The 21,620-nt window shown below is 42.1% G+C and overlaps 1 protein-coding gene across 3 annotated transcripts in view; it reads left to right on the top strand.

The window, feature by feature from the left end:
• LOC106592985 (receptor-type tyrosine-protein phosphatase epsilon) overlaps nt 1–21,620 on the top strand; it is a 181,002-nt gene that overhangs the window by 115,219 nt on the left and 44,163 nt on the right. The window lies entirely within an intron of this gene.

The following is a 21,620-nucleotide window of genomic DNA, read 5'->3' as shown; positions in this document are numbered from 1 at the left end:
CTCTCTGCATAGTGGGAATGCTGCCATGGTTACCAAGGCTAGTGGTCAGATAGTTATCTCTCTGCATAGTGGGAACACTACTGTATCACCATGGTTACCAAGGCAAGTGTTCAGATAGTTATCTCTCTGCATAGTGGGAATGCTGCCATGGTTACCAAGGCTAGTGGTCAAATAGTTATCTCTCTGCATAGTGGGAACACTACTGTATCACCATGGTTACCAAGGCTAGTGGTCAGATAGTTATCTCTCTGCATAGTGGGAATGCTGCCATGGTTACCAAGGCTAGTGGTCAAATAGTTATCTCTCTGCATAGTGGGAACACTACTGTATCACCATGGTTACCAAGGCTAGTGGTCAGATAGTTCCTTATACTGGAGTTTCCTTTGGTCTTTATAGAGAAAACTGACAGTACAGGAAATGACAGATTACTGAGAACAGTTACTGTAGTGTTATTGTTGTAACCATAGAAATATATTGGATTTATTTCTGCCTCCCGAGTGACGCAGCGCTCTGAAGTACTGCGTAGCAGTGTGGCGTCACTACAGACCCTGGTTCAAATCCCGGCTGTATTACAGCCGGCCATGACCGGGAGACCCATGAGGCAGCATACAATTGGCCCAGCGTTGTCCGGGTTAGGGGATGGTTTGGCTGGGCAGGGATTTCCTTGTCCCATCACGCTCTAGCGACTCCTTGTGGTGGGCCGGGAGCCTGCAGGCTGACTTCAGTCGCCAGCTGTACGGTGTTTACTCCGACACATTGGTGCGGCTGGCTTCCGCATTAAGCGAGCAGTGTGTCAAGAAGCAGTGCAGCTGGGACAAGACTGTAACGACCAATTGGATATCACGAAATTGGGAAGAAAAAAGGTTAAAAGTTGTATACGTGAGAGTGTCAATTCACAGATAGTTAAAGTCCTAATGATACCAACTATACTATTCCAGATAGTTAAAGTCCTAATGATACCAACTATACTATTCCAGATAAAGTCCTAATGATACCAACTATACTATTCCAGATAAAGTCCTAATGATACCAACTATACTATTCCAGATAAAGTCCTAATGATACCAACTATACTATTCCAGATAAAGTCCTAATGATACCAACTATACTATTCCAGATAAAGTCCTAATGATACCAACTATACTATTCCAGTTAAAGTCCTAATGATACCAGCTATACTATTCCAGATAAAGTCCTAATGATACCAACTATACTATTCCAGATAGTTAAAGTCCTAATGATACCAGCTATACTATTCCAGATAAAGTCATAATGATACCAACTATACTATTCCAGATAAAGTCCTAATGATACCAACTATACTATTCCAGTTAAAGTCCTAATGATACCAACTATACTATTCCAGATAAAGTCCTAATGATACCAACTATACTATTCCAGTTAAAGTCCTAATGATACCAACTATACTATTCCAGATAAAGTCCTAATGATACCAACTATACTATTCCAGATAAAGTCATAATGATACCAACTATACTATTCCAGATAAAGTCCTAATGATACCAGCTATACTATTCCAGATAGTTAAAGTCCTAATGATACCAACTATACTATTCCAGATAGTTAAAGTCCTAATGATACCAACTATACTATTCCAGTTAAAGTCCTAATGATTCCAACTATACTATTCCAGATAGTTAGTCAGGTAACTACTTTGGATTTGACTGAGAACATACGAGATGTTTAACTTGTGACTTTGTTCTTAATAATTTATAAGAGCATGTGTAATAAGTATACATTTTAATAATGTCTTCCTATTTACATTCCCGGTACATTTCCAGCGCGTTGACATTTTGTGACATTTAACGGGTTTACAGACTGATCTACAGGAAGACGGAGGTCTGGGAGGGAAGTGGAAATGAAATGTAATTCATTCTGCAGAACAGATGAAGGTTCTGCATTAGATTAGATAGACTGACTTAAATGGATTTCATTCCACTGTTGTTTTCAAATCTGTCTCACCTCAGTGTGTGTTTGTTTTGTGTGTCTCTGTGTGTGTGTGTGTGTGTGAGTGTGTTTTTGTTTTGTGTGTGTGTGTGTGTGTGTGTGTGTTTGTTGTGTGTGTGTGTGTGTGTGTGTGTGTGTGTGTGTGTGTGTGTGTGTGTGTGTGTGTGTGTGTGTGTTTGTCTGTGTGTGTGTGTGTGTGTTTGTTGTGTGTGTTTGTGTGTGTGTGTGTGTGTGTGTGTGTGTGTGTGTGTGTGTGTGTGTGTGTGTGTGTGTGTGTGTGTGTGTGTGTGTGTGTGTGTGTGTGTGTGTGTGTGTGTGTGTGTGTGTGTGTTAAGGGTCCCAGGCGTCATCATATTGCGGTCACCAGAGCTGAACCAGTTTACTCTCTGTGTAATATCCCACAGATATTATAACAGAGAGGGAGAGAGACTGAGTGAGGGAGGGACAGTGGGGGGAAGAGACAGGGACAGAGACAGAGACAGAGACAGGGACAGAGACAGAGACAGGGACAGAGACAGGGACAGAGACAGGGACAGAGACAGGGATAGAGACAGGGACAGAGACAGGGATAGAGACAGGGACAGAGACAGGGACAGAGACAGGGACAGAGACAGGGACAGAGACAGAGACAGGGACAGAGACAGAGACAGAGACAGGGACAGAGACAGGGACAGAGACAGGGATAGAGACAGGGACAGAGACAGGGACAGAGACAGGGACAGAGACAGGGACAGAGACAGAGACAGAGACAGGGACAGAGACAGGGACAGAGACAGGGACAGAGACAGGGACAGAGACAAAAAAAGTATGTGCAGCATAGGTTATCCAGAGTTGTTTTCAAGAGTGTGTGTGGGGGTGTTGTTTTCAGCAGTGTGTGTGGCGGTGTTGTTTTCAGCAGTGTGTGTGGCGGTGTTGTTTTCAGGACTGTGTGTGGCGGTGTTGTCTTCAGGAGTGTGTGTGGCGGTGTGGTTTTCAGGAGTTTGTGTGGTGGTGTTGTTTTCAGGAGTGTGTGTGGCGGTGTTGTTTTCAGGAGTGTGTGTGGCGGTGTTGTTTTCAGGAGTGTGTGTGGGGGTGTTGTTTTCTGGGCTGAGGCTGGGGGGTTGAGGTTGGGGTTGGGGCTGACTGGGGGAAAACAGAACAGGAAAAGGAAACAGTCTCTATCAAACAGCCAGAGGGAGGACAGCATGTGCTTAAATGGCAGAAACACACACACACACACACACACACACACACACACACACACACACACACACACACACACACACACACACACACACACACACACACACACACACACATGCACACACACATTCCATCATACATTATTAGCCAGATAGTAGGCGTGTAAAATTTGAAGGACATTATATCTACAGTAACAGAGAGGAGATAGATGAATAGAGGACATTATATTTACAATAACAGAGAGGAGACAGATGAATAGAGGACATTATATCTACAATAACAGAGAGGAGATAGAGGACATTATATCTACAATAACAGAGAGGAGACAGATGAATAGAGGACATTATATCTACAGTAACAGAGAGGAGACACATGAATAGAGGACATAATATCTACAGTAACAGAGAGGAGATAGAGGACATTATATTTACAGTAACAGAGAGGAGACAGATGAATAGAGGACATTATATCTACAGTAACAGAGAGGAGACACATGAATAGAGGACATAATATCTACAGTAACAGAGAGGAGATAGAGGACATTATATTTACAGTAACAGAGAGGAGACAGATGAATAGAGGACATTATATCTACAGTAACAGAGAGGAGACAGATGAATAGAGGATATTATATTTACAGTAACAGAGAGGAGATAGAGGACATTATATCTACAGTAAGAGAGAGGAGACAGATGAATAGAGGACATTATATCTACAGTAACAGAGAGGAGACAGATGAATAGAGGACATAATATCTACAGTAACAGAGAGGAGATAGAGGACATTATATCTACAATAACAGAGAGGAGACAGATGAATAGAGGACATTATATCTACAGTAACAGAGAGGAGACACATGAATAGAGGACATTATATCTACAGTAACATAGAGGACATTATGTCTATAGTAACAGAGAGGAGACAGATGAATAGAGGACATTATATTTACAGTAACAGAGAGGAGATAGATGAATAGAGGACATTATATTTACAGTAACAGAGAGGAAATAGATGAATAGAGGACATTATATTTACAGTAACAGAGAGGAGATAGAGGACATTACATCTACAGTAAGAGAGAGGAGACAGATGAATAGAGGACATTATATCTACAGTAACAGAGAGGAGACAGATGAATAGAGGACATAATATCTACAGTAACAGAGAGGAGATAGAGGACATTATATCTACAATAACAGAGAGGAGACAGATGAATAGAGGACATTATATCTACAGTAACAGAGAGGAGACACATGAATAGAGGACATTATATCTACAGTAACATAGAGGACATTATGTCTATAGTAACAGAGAGGAGACAGATGAATAGAGGACATTATATTTACAGTAACAGAGAGGAGATAGATGAATAGAGGACATTATATTTACAGTAACAGAGAGGAAATAGATGAATAGAGGACATTATATTTACAGTAACAGAGAGGAGATAGAGGACATTACATCTACAGTAACAGAGAGGAGATAGATGAATAGAGGACATTATATTTACAGTAACAGAGAGGAGACAGATGAATAGAGGACATAATATCTACAGTAACAGAGAGGAGATAGATGAATAGAAGACGTTATATCTACAGTAACAGAGAGGAGACAGATGAATAGAGGACATTATATTTACAGTAACAGAGAGGAGATAGATGAATAGAGGACATTATATTTACAGTAACAGAGAGGAGCCAGATGAATAGAGGACATTATATCTACAGTAACAGAGAGGAGATAGATGAATAGAGGACATTATATATACAGTAACAGAGAGGAGATAGAGGACATTACATCTACAGTAACAGAGAGGAGATAGATGAATAGAGGACATTATATCTACAGTAACAGAGAGGAGATAGAGGACATTATATTTACAGTAACAGAGAGGAGACAGATGAATAGAGGACATTATATCTACAGTAACAGAGAGGAGACATGATAGAAGACATTATATCTACAGTAACAGAGAGGAGACAGATGAATAGAGGACATTATATCTACAGTAACAGAGAGGAGACATGAATAGAGGACATTATATCTACAGTAACAGAGAGGAGACAGATGAATAGAGGATATTATATTTACAGTAACAGAGAGGAGATAGAGGACATTATATCTACAGTAAGAGAGAGGAGACAGATGAATAGAGGACATAATATCTACAGTAACAGAGAGGAGACAGATGAATAGAGGACATTATATCTACAGTAACAGAGAGGAGACAGATGAATAGAAGACATTATATCTACAGTAACAGAGAGGAGACAGATGAATAGAGGACATTATATCTACAGTAACAGAGAGGAGACATGAATAGAGGACATTATATTTACAGTAACAGAGAGGAGACAGATGAATAGAGGACATTATATCTACAGTAACAGAGAGGAGACAGATGAATAGAAGACATTATATCTACAGTAACAGAGAGGAGACAGATGAATAGAGGACATTATATCTACAGTAACAGAGAGGAGACATGAATAGAGGACATTATATTTACAGTAACAGAGAGGAGATAGATGAATAGAGGACATTATATAGAGGTCTGGGTCTCTGTCTCTCTCCTCCTGATGTCCTACTGGTCCTGGGCCCTCCCACCAGGGCTGTCTGTCACCCCACCCCTCACCAGGCCAGTCTGTCACCCCACCCCTCCCACCAGGCCAGTCTGTCACACCCCACTCCTCCCACCAGGGCTGTCTGTCACCCCACCCCTCCCACCAGGCCAGTCTGTCACACCCCACTCCTCCCACCAGGCCAGTCTGTCACACCCCACTCCTCCCACCAGGCCAGTCTGTCCCACCCCACCCCTCCCACCAGGCCAGTCTGTCACACCCACACTCCTCCCACCAGGCCAGTCTGTCACACCCCACCCCCTCCCACCAGGCCAGTCTGTCACACCCCACCCCTCCCACCAGGCCAGTCTGTCACAGCCCACCCCTCCCACCAGGCCAGTCTGTCACACCCCACCCCTCCCACCAGGCCAGTCTGTCACACCCCACCCCTCCCACCAGGCCAGTCTGTCACACCCCACCCCTCCCACCAGGCCAGTCTGTCACCCCACCCCTCCCACCAGGCCAGTCTGTCCCAGCCCACCCCTCCCACCAGGCCAGTCTGTCACACCCCACCCCTCCCACCAGGCCAGTCTGTCACCACACCCCTCCCACCAGGCCAGTCTGTCACCACACCCCTCCCACCAGGCCAGTCTGTCACCACACCCCTCCCACCAGGCCAGTCTGTCACCACACCCCTCCCACCAGGCCAGTCTGTCACCACACCCCTCCCACCAGGCCAGTCTGTCACACCCCACCCCTCCCACCAGGCCAGTCTCAGGGCTCTTTTGTTGCAGAGTGAGGAGTGGATGCAGTACTTCCTCTCTCCAAGGGGCCAGTGGGTTTGTCAAGTGGCCTGTCAACACAATGGTTACCACTCATAATGGTCACTAATCCTTACTGCGGGGGGTGTGTACGTGCATGCTGTGTGTGTGTGTGTGTGTGTGTGTGTGTGTGTGTGTGTGTGTGTGTGTGTGTGTGTGTGTGTGTGTGTGTGTGTGTGTGTGTGTGTGTGTGTGTGTGTGTGTGTGTGTGTGTGTGTGTGTGTGTGTGTGTGTGTAAACGCCCTGGCCCTGCTGAGAAGAGAGAGGACAATGCTTCTCACTGTGAGGTCAGAGGCCCCATTTAATCACCCATATTCCTGTAGATTTCAGTCTGATCCAGAATGACCCTGATCAGCAGGTTTATACAATGTGAATTTAATGATCCATATTCCTGTAGATTTCAGTCTGATCCAGAATGACCCTGACCAGCAGGTTTATACCATGTGAATTTAATGACCCATATTCCTGTAGATTTCAGTCTGATCCAGAATGACCCTGATCAGCAGGTTTATACCATGTGAATTTAATGATCCATATTCCTGTAGATTTCAGTCTGATCCAGAATGACCCTGACCAGCAGGTTTATACCATGTGAATGAAACAATGTAGAGATCATTCCATCCTGAGGTCCTTATGCTCAGAAAGAGGACTGGGAAGTGAAACGTGTGTCATGTTGATGCTGGGTAGAATGTGGTGGTTAACGACATCGTGTTGCAGTATCATAGCCTGGTTAACTACTCCTTACTGCGCGCGTGTGTGTGTGTGTGTGTGTGTGTGTGTGTGTGTGTGTGTGTGTGTGTGTGTGTGTGTGTGTGTGTGTGTGTGTGTGTGTGTGTGTGTGTGTGTGTGTGTGTGTGTGTGTGTGTGTGTGTGTGTGTGTGTGTGTGTTTGCGCATGCGGCAGGTAGCCTAGTGGTTAGAGACAGGTAGCCTAGTGGTTAGAGCGTTGGGCCAGTAACCAAAAGGTTGCAACATTGAATCCCCGAGCTGACAAGGTATAAATCTGTCCTTCTGCCCCTGAACAAGGCAGTTAACCCACTGTTCCCCGGTAGGTCGTCATTATAAATAAGAATTTGTTCTTAACTGACTTGCCTAGTTAAATAGAGGTTAAATTAATACATAAATAATGTACTGTAGCCTCTACTCTGAATGTACAAAACATTAAGAACTCTTTCCTTGACATAGACTGACCAGGTGAATCCAGGTGAAAGCTATGATCCCTTATTGATGTCACCCGTTAAATCCACTTCAATCAGTGTAGATGAAGGGGAGGAGACAGGTTAAATAAGGATTTTTAAGTGTTGTGGCAACTGAGACATGGATTGTGTACGTGTGCCATTCAGAGGGTGAACGGGCAAGACAAAATATTTAAGTTTTAAGGTTTTTCACGCTCAACAGTTTCTGTCTGTATCAAGAATGGTCCACCACCCAAAGGACATCCAGCCAACTTGACACAACTGTGGGAAGCATTGGAGTCAACATGGGCCAGCATCCCTGTGGAACGCTTTTGACACCTTGTAGAGTTCATGGCCCGACGAATTGAGTCTGTTCTGAGGGCAAAAGGGGGTACAACTCAATATTAGGAAGGTGTTCTCAGAACAACTGCTATTGTTGTTGTCAGTGTAGTTGGTTGAACTTTTATGATAGCAGAACATCAGACAGTGTTGCTATTGAGATCCTTAGTACAGCAGCCTCCTTAGTACAGCTGCCTCCTTAGTACAGCAGCCTCCATAGTACAGCAGCCTCCTTAGTACAGCAGCCTCCATAGTACAGCAGCCTCCTTAGTACAGCAGCCTCCATAGTACAGCAGCCTCCTTAGTACAGCCGCCTCCTTAGTACAGCAGCCTCCATAGTACAGCAGCCTCCTTAGTACAGCAGCCTCCATAGTACAGCAGCCTCCTTAGTACAGCAGCCTCCATAGTACAGCAGCCTCCTTAGTACAGCCGCCTCCTTAGTACAGCAGCCTCCATAGTACAGCAGCCTCCTTAGTACAGCAGCCTCCATAGTACAGCAGCCTCCTTAGTACAGCCGCCTCCTTAGTACAGCAGCCTCCATAGTACAGCAGCCTCCTTAGTACAGCAGCCTCCATAGTACAGCAGCCTCCATAGTACAGCATTCTCCTTAGTACAGCAGCCTCCTTAGTACAGCAGCCTCCTTAGTACAGCATTCTCCTTAGTACAGCAGCCTCCTTAGTACAGCAGCCTCCTTAGTACAGCCGCCTCCTTAGTACAGCAGACTCCATAGTACAGCAGCCTCCTTAGTACAGCAGCCTCCATAGTACAGCAGCCTCCTTAGTACAGCAGCCTCCTTAGTACAGCAGTCTCCTTAGTACAGCAGCCTCCTTAGTACAGCAGCCTCCTTAGTACAGCAGTCTCCTTAGTACAGCAGCCTCCTTAGTACAGCAGCCTCCTTAGTACAGCAGTCTCCTTAGTACAGCAGCCTCCTTAGTACAGCAGACTCCTTAGTACAGCAGCCTCCGTAGTGCAGCAGTCTCCTTGGTACAGCAGCCTCCATAGTACAGCAGCCTCCTTAGTACAGCAGCCTCCTTAGTACAGCAGTCTCCTTAGTACAGCAGTCTCCTTGGTACAGCAGTCTCCTTAGTACAGCAGCCTCCATAGTACAGCAGTCTCCTTAGTACAGCAGCCTACTTAGTACAGCAACCTCCTTAGTACAGCAGTCTCCTTAGTACAGCAGTCTCCTTGGTACAGCAGCCTCCATAGTACAGCAGTCTCGTAGTACAGCAGCCTCCTTAGTACAGCAGCCTCCTTAGTACAGCAGCCTCCATAGTACAGCTGCCTCCTTAGTACAGCAGTCTCCTTAGTACAGCATTCTCCTTAGTACAGCATTCTCCTTAGTACAGCAGTCTCCTTGGTACAGCAGCCTCCATAGTACAGCAGTCTCCTTAGTACAGCAGTCTCCTTAGTACAGCATTCTCTCTCAACAATCTGTAGTTCTGTTGTGTCTGAGCTATTCAGCCAGGGACATAATGCACACACACACACACACACACACACACACACACACACACACACACACACACACACACACACACACACACACACACACACCACTGATGGAGTGAGAGAGGTAGACGGACAGACAGAGGCAGAGGGAGAGGGATAATATTTTAATACTACTATATGGTTACTGTAATACTACTATCATATTTTAATACTACTATATGGTTACTGTAATACTACTGCGATAATATTTTAATAATACTATATGGTTACTGTAATACTACTATCATATTTTAATACTACTATATGGTTACTGTAATACTACTACAATATTTTAATACTACTCTATGGTTACTGTAATACTACTACAATATTTTAATACTACTATATGGTTACTGTAATACTACTACAATATTTTAATACTACTATATGGTTACTGTAATACTACTACAATATTTTAATACTGCTATATAGTTACTGTATGTAATACTACTACAATATTTTAATACTACTATATGGTTACTGTATGTAATACTACTACAATATTTTAATACTACTATATGGTTACTGTAATACTACTACAATATTTAAATACTACGATATGGTTACTGTATGTAATACTACTACAATATTTTAATACTGCTATATAGCTATATAGTTACAGTATGTAATACTACTACAATATTTTAATACTACTATATGGTTACTGTATGTAATACTACTACAATATTTTAATACTACTATATGGTGCCTGTAATACTACTACAATATGTGTGTGTGTGTGTGTGTCCATTCACTTGCGTGTGTGTGCATCAGTGGTTGTCACAAATTTTCAGTGCTTTAGTTATATATTCTACTAGTTAAACATGTCACTAATAGGATAGTCAGTGGTTACTGAGGGTTAGTTATATATTCTACTAGTTAAACATGTCACTAATAGGATAGTCAGTGGTTACTGAGGGTTAGTTATATATTCTACTAGTTAAAAATGTCACTAATAGGATAGTCAGTGGTTACTGAGGGTTAGTTATATATTCTACTAGTTAAACATGTCACTAATAGGATAGTCAGTGGTTACTGAGAGTTAGTTATATATTCTACTAGTTAAACATGTCACTAATAGGATAGTCAGTGGTTACTGAGGGTTAGTTATATATTCTACTAGTTAAACATGTCACTAATAGGATAGTCAGTGGTTACTGAGGGTTAGTTATATATTCTACTAGTTAAACATGTCACTAATAGGATAGTCAGTGGTTACTGAGGGTTAGTTATATATTCTACTAGTTAAACATGGCACTAATAGGATAGTCAGTGGTTACTGAGGGTTAGTTATATATTCTACTAGTTAAACATGTCACTAATAGGATAGTCAGTGGTTACTGAGAGTTAGTTATATATTCTACTAGTTAAACATGTCACTAATAGGATAGTCAGTGGTTACTGAGGGTTAGTTATATATTCTACTAGTTAAACATGTCACTAATAGGATAGTCAGTGGTTACTGAGGGTTAGTTATATATTCTACTAGTTAAACATGTCACTAATAGGATAGTCAGTGGTTACTGAGGGTTGGTTATATATTCTACTAGTTAAACATGTCACTAATAGGGTAGTAAGTGGTTACTGAGGGTTAGTTAGATATTCTACTAGTTAAACATGTCACTAATAGGGTAGTCAGTGGTTACTGAGGGTTAGTTATATATTCTACTAGTTAAACATGTCACTAATAGGATAGTCAGTGGTTACTGAGGGTTAGTTATATATTCTACTAGTTAAACATGTCACTAATAGGATAGTCAGTGGTTACTGAGGGTTAGTTATATATTCTACTAGTTAAACATGTCACTAATAGGATAGTCAGTGGTTACTGAGGGTTAGTTATATATTCTACTAGTTAAACATGTCACTAATAGGATAGTCAGTGGTTACTGAGGGTTAGTTATATATTCTACTAGTTAAACATGTCACTAATAGGATAGTCAGTGGTTACTGAGGGTTAGTTAGATATTCTACTAGTTAAACATGTCACTAATAGGATAGTCAGTGGTTACTGAGGGTTAGTTAGATATTCTACTAGTTAAACATGTCACTAATAGGATAGTCAGTGGTTACTGAGGGTTAGTTATATATTCTACTAGTTAAACATGTCACTAATAGGATAGTCAGTGGTTACTGAGGGTTAGTTATATATTCTACTAGTTAAACATGTCACTAATAGGATAGTCAGTGGTTACTGAGGGTTAGTTAGATATTCTACTAGTTAAACATGTCACTAATAGGATAGTCAGTGGTTACTGAGGGTTAGTTATATATTCTACTAGTTAAACATGTCACTAATAGGATAGTCAGTGGTTACTGAGGGTTAGTTATATATTCTACTAGTTAAACATGTCACTAATAGGATAGTCAGTGGTTACTGAGGGTTAGTTAGATATTCTACTAGTTAAACATGGCACTAATAGGATAGTCAGTGGTTACTGAGGGTTAGTTATATATTCTACTAGTTAAACATGTCACTAATAGGATAGTCAGTGGTTACTGAGGGTTAGTTAGATATTCTACTAGTTAAACATGTCACTAATAGGATAGTCAGTGGTTACTGAGGGTTAGTTATATATTCTACTAGTTAAACATGTCACTAATAGGATAGTCAGTGGTTACTGAGGGTTAGTTATATATTCTACTAGTTAAACATGTCACTAATAGGATAGTCAGTGGTTACTGAGGGTTAGTTATATATTCTACTAGTTAAACATGTCACTAATAGGATAGTCAGTGGTTACTGAGGGTTAGTTAGATATTCTACTAGTTAAACATGGCACTAATAGGATAGTCAGTGGTTACTGAGGGTTAGTTATATATTCTACTAGTTAAACATGTCACTAATAGGATAGTCAGTGGTTACTGAGAGTTAGTTATATATTCTACTAGTTAAACATGTCACTAATAGGATAGTCAGTGGTTACTGAGGGTTAGTTATATATTCTACTAGTTAAACATGTCACTAATAGGATAGTCAGTGGTTACTGAGGGTTAGTTATATATTCTACTAGTTAAACATGTCACTAATAGGATAGTCAGTGGTTACTGAGGGTTGGTTATATATTCTACTAGTTAAACATGTCACTAATAGGGTAGTAAGTGGTTACTGAGGGTTAGTTAGATATTCTACTAGTTAAACATGTCACTAATAGGGTAGTCAGTGGTTACTGAGGGTTAGTTATATATTCTACTAGTTAAACATGTCACTAATAGGATAGTCAGTGGTTACTGAGGGTTAGTTATATATTCTACTAGTTAAACATGTCACTAATAGGATAGTCAGTGGTTACTGAGGGTTAGTTATATATTCTACTAGTTAAACATGTCACTAATAGGATAGTCAGTGGTTACTGAGGGTTAGTTAGATATTCTACTAGTTAAACATGTCACTAATAGGATAGTCAGTGGTTACTGAGGGTTAGTTAGATATTCTACTAGTTAAACATGTCACTAATAGGATAGTCAGTGGTTACTGAGGGTTAGTTATATATTCTACTAGTTAAACATGTCACTAATAGGATAGTCAGTGGTTACTGAGGGTTAGTTATATATTCTACTAGTTAAAAATGTCACTAATAGGATAGTCAGTGGTTACTGAGGGTTAGTTAGATATTCTACTAGTTAAACATGTCACTAATAGGATAGTCAGTGGTTACTGAGGGTTAGTTATATATTCTACTAGTTAAACATGTCACTAATAGGATAGTCAGTGGTTACTGAGGGTTAGTTATATATTCTACTAGTTAAACATGTCACTAATAGGATAGTCAGTGGTTACTGAGGGTTAGTTAGATATTCTACTAGTTAAACATGGCACTAATAGGATAGTCAGTGGTTACTGAGGGTTAGTTATATATTCTACTAGTTAAACATGTCACTAATAGGATAGTCAGTGGTTACTGAGGGTTAGTTATATATTCTACTAGTTAAACATGTCACTAATAGGATAGTCAGTGGTTACTGAGGGTTAGTTATATATTCTACTAGTTAAACATGTCACTAATAGGATAGTCAGTGGTTACTGAGGGTTAGTTAGATATTCTACTAGTTAAACATGTCACTAATAGGATAGTCAGTGGTTACTGAGGGTTAGTTATATATTCTACTAGTTAAACATGTCACTAATAGGATAGTCAGTGGTTACTGAGGGTTAGTTATATATTCTACTAGTTAAACATGTCACTAATAGGATAGTCAGTGGTTAGTGAGGGTTAGTTATATATTCTACTAGTTAAACATGTCACTAATAGGATAGTCAGTGGTTACTGAGGGTTAGTTAGATATTCTACTAGTTAAACATGTCACTAATAGGATAGTCAGTGGTTACTGAGGGTTAGTTATATATTCTACTAGTTAAACATGTCACTAATAGGATAGTCAGTGGTTACTGAGGGTTAGTTATATATTCTACTAGTTAAACATGTCACTAATAGGATAGTCAGTGGTTACTGAGGGTTAGTTATATATTCTACTAGTTAAACATGTCACTAATAGGATAGTCAGTGGTTACTGAGGGTTAGTTAGATATTCTACTAGTTAAACATGTCACTAATAGGATAGTCAGTGGTTACTGAGGGTTAGTTAGATATTCTACTAGTTAAACATGGCACTAATAGGATAGTCAGTGGTTACTGAGGGTTAGTTATATATTCTACTAGTTAAACATGTCACTAATAGGATAGTCAGTGGTTACTGAGAGTTAGTTATATATTCTACTAGTTAAACATGTCACTAATAGGATAGTCAGTGGTTACTGAGGGTTAGTTATATATTCTACTAGTTAAACATGTCACTAATAGGATAGTCAGTGGTTACTGAGGGTTAGTTATATATTCTACTAGTTAAACATGTCACTAATAGGATAGTCAGTGGTTACTGAGGGTTGGTTATATATTCTACTAGTTAAACATGTCACTAATAGGGTAGTAAGTGGTTACTGAGGGTTAGTTATATATTCTACTAGTTAAACATGTCACTAATAGGGTAGTCAGTGGTTACTGAGGGTTAGTTATATATTCTACTAGTTAAACATGTCACTAATAGGATAGTCAGTGGTTACTGAGGGTTAGTTATATATTCTACTAGTTAAACATGTCACTAATAGGATAGTCAGTGGTTACTGAGGGTTAGTTATATATTCTACTAGTTAAACATGTCACTAATAGGATAGTCAGTGGTTACTGAGGGTTAGTTAGATATTCTACTAGTTAAACATGTCACTAATAGGATAGTCAGTGGTTACTGAGGGTTAGTTAGATATTCTACTAGTTAAACATGTCACTAATAGGATAGTCAGTGGTTACTGAGGGTTAGTTATATATTCTACTAGTTAAACATGTCACTAATAGGATAGTCAGTGGTTACTGAGGGTTAGTTATATATTCTACTAGTTAAAAATGTCACTAATAGGATAGTCAGTGGTTACTGAGGGTTAGTTAGATATTCTACTAGTTAAACATGTCACTAATAGGATAGTCAGTGGTTACTGAGGGTTAGTTATATATTCTACTAGTTAAACATGTCACTAATAGGATAGTCAGTGGTTACTGAGGGTTAGTTATATATTCTACTAGTTAAACATGTCACTAATAGGATAGTCAGTGGTTACTGAGGGTTAGTTAGATATTCTACTAGTTAAACATGTCACTAATAGGATAGTCAGTGGTTACTGAGGGTTAGTTATATATTCTACTAGTTAAACATGTCACTAATAGGATAGTCAGTGGTTACTGAGGGTTAGTTATATATTCTACTAGTTAAACATGTCACTAATAGGATAGTCAGTGGTTACTGAGGGTTAGTTATATATTCTACTAGTTAAACATGTCACTAATAGGATAGTCAGTGGTTACTGAGGGTTAGTTAGATATTCTACTAGTTAAACATGTCACTAATAGGGTAGTCAGTGGTTACTGAGGGTTAGTTATATATTCTACTAGTTAAACATGTCACTAATAGGATAGTCAGTGGTTACTGAGGGTTAGTTATATATTCTACTAGTTAAACATGTCACTAATAGGATAGTCAGTGGTTAGTGAGGGTTAGTTATATATTCTACTAGTTAAACATGTCACTAATAGGATAGTCAGTGGTTACTGAGGGTTAGTTAGATATTCTACTAGTTAAACATGTCACTAATAGGATAGTCAGTGGTTACTGAGGGTTAGTTATATATTCTACTAGTTAAACATGTCACTAATAGGATAGTCAGTGGTTACTGAGGGTTAGTTATATATTCTACTAGTTAAACATGTCACTAATAGGATAGTCAGTGGTTACTGAGGGTTAGTTATATATTCTACTAGTTAAACATGTCACTAATAGGATAGTCAGTGGTTACTGAGGGTTAGTTAGATATTCTACTAGTTAAACATGGCACTAATAGGATAGTCAGTGGTTACTGAGGGTTAGTTATATATTCTACTAGTTAAACATGTCACTAATAGGATAGTCAGTGGTTAGTGAGGGTTAGTTATATATTCTACTAGTTAAACATGTCACTAATAGGATAGTCAGTGGTTACTGAGGGTTAGTTATATATTCTACTAGTTAAACATGTCACTAATAGGATAGTCAGTGGTTACTGAGGGTTAGTTATATATTCTACTAGTTAAACATGTCACTAATAGGATAGTCAGTGGTTACTGAGGGTTAGTTAGATATTCTACTAGTTAAACATGTCACTAATAGGATAGTCAGTGGTTACTGAGGGTTAGTTAGATATTCCTCGTTATTCTTCCAGTCACAACACTGTGATCAGCTTCAGAGCAGCCGTCAGATAGAGTCAGTAAACAGGCTTTAAAACAGAGACATGACTTGTACATTCACAACCGCTAGGAAGCCGCTGTCACATTCTTGTTATGCGTGGAGACCAAGTCCATAATTACTCACTAGTATTTACTCCCAGAAGTCTCACTACCACACTCCTGTGTTTATGCTCCTCGGTCTGCCGGGCTGGACATGTGTGTGGTTGTGTGTATGTGTGTGTGTGTGTGTGTGTGTGTGTGTGTGTGTTTGTGTGTGTGTGTGTGTGTGTGTGTGTGTGTGTGTGTGTGTGTGTGTGTGTGTGTGTGTGTGTGTGTGTGTGTGTGTGTGTGTGTGTGTGTGTGTGTGTGTGTGTGTGTGTGTGTGTGTCCATTCACTTGCGTGTGTGTGCATCAGTGGCTGTCACACATTTTCAGTTAATATGTCTCGTAGGAGGGACTGTGGCTCTAAATCTGTCCTGATCTCTACAGAGGAACACTTTATACAACTGACCACACATACAGTCGTAGACAAGACAGCAGGACTGCTAACACTGGGAAACGCAGGACACGACGCCTAGCATGGGAGACCACAAAGCACTGCCCGCCTCCCACGTGTATACAGCCATCAGCAGAGCTACATGACAAACACATGGGGTGAAATTATCAACCCCATTCTGGGAGGAAGTTGATAGCTGAACGGCCAGGGGGAGGACAGAAGGACCAGGGGGGTGGGCAGAAGGGCCAGGGGGTGGGCAGAAGGGCCAGGGGGAGGGCAGAAGGGCCAGGGGGAGGGCAGACGGGCCAGGGGGAGGACAGAAGGGCCAGGGGGTGGGCAGAAGGGCCAGGGGGTGGACAGAAGGGCCAGGGGGAGGGCAGACGGGCCAGGGGGAGGGCAGAAGGGCCAGGGGGTGGGCAGAAAGGCCAGGGGGTGGACAGAAGGGCCAGGGGGTGGACAGAAGGGCCAGGGGGTGGACAGAAGGGCCAGGGGGAGGACAGAAGGGCCAGGGGGACAGAAGGGCCAGGGGGTGGACAGAAGGGCCAGGGGGAGGACAGAAGGGCCAGGGGGAGGACAGAAGGGCCAGGGGGAGGACAGAAGGGCCAGGGGGAGGGGGTGGCAGAAGGGCCAGCTGGTCCTGGGGCTGAGTTCACAAACCTGTTCTACTAACACACTGAAGCCTCAGGACCCTCACCCAGCTGGTCCTGGGGCTGAGTTCATAAACCTGTTCTACTAACACACTGAAGCCTCAGGACCAGAACATCCAATCAATCAGAATTAACCAAATTACAACACAGTCAAAACAAAACTTACTTGCTTATTGGGAAACACAAGCACAAACACAAAGCAAAATGCAGTGCTATCTAGCCATAAATTGACAGTACACCGTGGCTAACTATTTGACCATGGTTACTGTTCAAAACCTTAGAAAAACCTTGACAAAGTACAGGCTCAGTGAGCACAGCCTTGCCATTGAGAAGGGTAGACACAGGAAAACCTGGCTCCCTGTAGAGGAAAGGCTGTGCAACCACTGCACAACAGCAGAACCTGAAACGGAGCTGCATTTCCTGACAAAATGGTACAAAAAATATAAAACAATTAGAGAGTGTCATTTCCCCAAATTTGAAACCCTTATTCAAAATTATTCACAAGAAGGGTTTCTGGTTTCAAAACCTTTTGATTCTCTAAATGGATTTGAACCCCAGAATAGGTTATTCCAGGTGAGATGCTTTTCCACCCCTGTCTGATTTGTTAAGATAGAATAGTTTGTAATGTTACATTTCCCCCAACTGTGATAACAGCAGACACATCACCTTCCCTCCTCAGTAGAGTGTGTGTGTGTGAATGTAGTCCACCGTACTTTAAATAGAAAAGCCAGTGACCTGTATATCTCCCTTTCTCTCTCTCTTGGTCCTTTTCTCTCGCTCTCTCTCTCTCTCTCTCTCTCTCTCTCTCTCTCTCTCTCTCTCGGTCCTTTTTCTCTCTCTCTCTCTCTCTCTCTCTCTCTCTCTCTCGGTCCTTTTCTCTCTCTCTCTCTCTCTCTCTCTCTCTCTCTCTCTCTGTCCTTTTCTCTCTCTCTCTCTCTCTCTCTCTCTCTCTCTCTCTCTCTCTCTCTCTCTCTCTCTCTCTCTGTCTCTCTCTGAATCAGAGAGGTGCAGGGGGCTGCCTTAATCTTAGTGGTTAGAGCGTTGGGCCAGTACCTGAAAGGTTGCTAGATCGAATCCCTGAGCTGACAAGGTTAAAAACCTGTCGTTCTGAACAAGGTAGTTAACCCGTCATTGTAAATAAGAATTTGTTCTTAACTGACTTCCCTAGTTAAAAAAAGTATTGACGTCTTCGTTGCCCGGGGAACAGTGGGGTTAACTGCCTTGGTCAGGGGTAGAATGACAGATTTTTACCTTGTCTGCTCAGGGATTCGATCCAGCAACCTTTCAGGTACCCAACGGTACCTGCCGCTAGATACAAACTTTCATTCTAAGAGTGTATACAAGGAGGAGCTAATTGACCAGACAGACAGACAGACAGACAGACAGACAGACAGACAGACAGACAGACAGACAGACAGACAGACAGACAGACAGACAGACAGACAGACAGACAGACAGACAGACAGACAGACAGACAGACAGACAGAGAGGCAGGCAGGCAGGCAGGCAGGCAGGCAGGCAGGCAGGCAGGCAGGCAGGCAGGCAGGCAGGCAGGCAGGCAGGCAGGCAGGCAGGCAGGCAGGCAGACAGACAGACAGACAGACAGACAGACAGACAGACAGACAGACAGACAGACAGACAGACAGACAGACAGACAGACAGACAGACAGACAGACAGACAGACAGACAGACAGACAACACTCAGTGCCTGTCTGAGTCACTCTGGACAGACCAGCCAACTGGCCCCAACAATATCGTTCCCTCAGGGCTATAAGCTATTGTCTCACAATAGAGAATAAGGAGGGCTTTAACTAGTCCCTGTACAAGCATATTCATGATGACCCATTTCCATTGACGACAGACAGACAGTAGGATGCATCCCAAATTGCATCCTATTCCCTAAGTAGTGTGCTACCTTTGACCAGGAAACCATAGGGGACATGGTGTCATTTAGGACGCAGCCAGTCTGACATCAAGTGACTGACTGGCTGCTGTGGCCTGAATGGAGGAATAACAACAGGATAATTTAAAGAGATTATGAGAGCTTGTTTACCACATTAGGACCCAACACAGTGCAACATAGTTCAGTGACTTATTCAAAGTCTTATTTCAGAAATGTGTGGGCTGCCTGGACTGGTTGAAGTGGTACAACAGTGTAGGAGTTCTGAGGATGAGAAGACTAGTGGGAATGAGAGGCTGATTCCTTCTAGACTGAGGGAGAGCTGGGACTGTATTGGACTGATGAGAGACAGAGGGAGAGCTGGGACTGTATTGGACTGATGAGAGACAGAGGGAGAGCTGGGACTGTATTGGACGGATGAGAGACAGAGGGAGAGCTGGGACTGTATTGGACTGATGAGAGACAGAGGGAGAGCTGGGACTGTATTGGACTGATGAGAGACAGAGGGAGAGCTGGGACTGTATTGGACTGATGAGAGACAGAGGGAGAGCTGGGACTGTATTGGGCTGATGAGAGACAGAGGGAGAGCTGGGACTGTATTGGACGGATGAGAGACAGAGGGAGAGCTGGGACTGTATTGGACTAATGAGAGACAGAGGGAGAGCTGGGACTGTATTGGACTGATGAGAGACAGAGGGAGAGCTGGGACTGTATTGGACTGATGAGAGACAGAGGGAGAGCTGGGACTGTATTGGACTGATGAGAGACAGAGGGAGAGCTGGGACTGTATTGGACTGATGAGAGACAGAGGGAGAGCTGGGACTGTATTGGACTGATGAGAGACAGAGGGAGAGCTGGGACTGTATTGGACTGATGAGAGACTGATTCCTTCCAGTCAGTCAGTATCCTGTGTGTGTGTGTGTGTGTGTGTGTGTGTGTGTGTGTGTGTGTGTGTGTGTGTGTGTGTGTGTGTGTGTGTGTGTGTGTGTGTGTGTGTGTGTGTGTGTGCACGTGTGTGTGTGTGTGTGGTGGCTCTGACAGGGTGAGATCTCCCAGAAGAGAGCCAGGAGGAGGGGAAGGCGTAGCCTGGGAGGATTTTAACAGAACAACAGCAGGACTGGAGCAGAGAGCATGTTCCCTTATGTCAAAATCAAATCACATTTTAGTGGTCACATACACATGGATAGCAGATGTTATTGGTCACATACACATGGTTAGCAGATGTTATTGGTCACATGGTTAGCAGATGTTATTGGTCACATGGTTAGCAGATGTTATTGGTCACATACACATGGTTAGCAGATGTTATTGGTCACATGGTTAGCAGATGTTATTGGTCACATACACATGGTTAGCAGATGTTATTGGTCACATACACATGGTTAGCAGATGTTATTGGTCACATGGTTAGCAGATGTTATTGGTCACATACACATGGTTAGCAGATGTTATTGGTCACATGGTTAGCAGATGTTATTGGTCACATGGTTAGCAGATGTTATTGGTTACATACACATGGTTAGCAGGTGTTATTGGTCACATACACATGGTTAGCAGATGTTATTGGTCACATGGTTAGCAGGTGTTATTGGTTACATACACATGGTTAGCAGGTGTTAATGCGAGTGTAGCGAAATGCTTGTGCTTCTAGTTCCGACAGTGCAGTAATATCTAATAAGTAATCTAACAATTTCCCAACAACTACCTAATACACACAAATCTAAATAGGTGAATGAGAATATGTACCTATAAGTATATGGATGAGCGATGGCCGAGCGGCATAGGCAAGGTGCAATAGATGGCATAAAATACAGTATATACATGTGATATGAGTAATGTAAGAAATTTAAACATTATTAAAGTGGCATTATTTAAAGTGTCTAGTGATCCGTTTATTAAAGTGGCTGGAGTTGAGTCTGTATGTAGGCAGCAGCCTCTCTGTGTTAGTGATGGCTGTTTAACAGTCTGATGGCCTTGAGATAGAAGCTGTTTCTCAGTCTCTTGGTCCCAGCTTTGATGCACCTGTACTGACCTCGTCTTCTGGATGATAGCGGGGTGAACAGCCAGTGGCTCGGGTGGTTGTTGTCCTTGATTATATTTTTGGCCTTCCTGTGACATCGGGTGCTGTGGGTGTAATTGAGGGCAGGTAGTTTGGCCCCGGTGATGCGTTGGGCAGACCACACCACCCTCTGGAGAGCCATGCGGTTATGGGCGGAGCAGTTGCCATACTAGGTGGTGATACACCCGACAGGATGCTCTCGATTGTACATCTGTAAAAGTTTGTGAGGGTTTTTG

This window comes from Salmo salar, chromosome ssa18 (genome assembly GCF_905237065.1).
Source record: "Salmo salar chromosome ssa18, Ssal_v3.1, whole genome shotgun sequence".
In the NCBI taxonomy this organism is placed as follows: Eukaryota; Metazoa; Chordata; class Actinopteri; order Salmoniformes; family Salmonidae; genus Salmo; species Salmo salar.
Note: the sequence above shows the minus strand (reverse complement) of the source record. Positions and strands in the feature narration are given on the sequence as shown.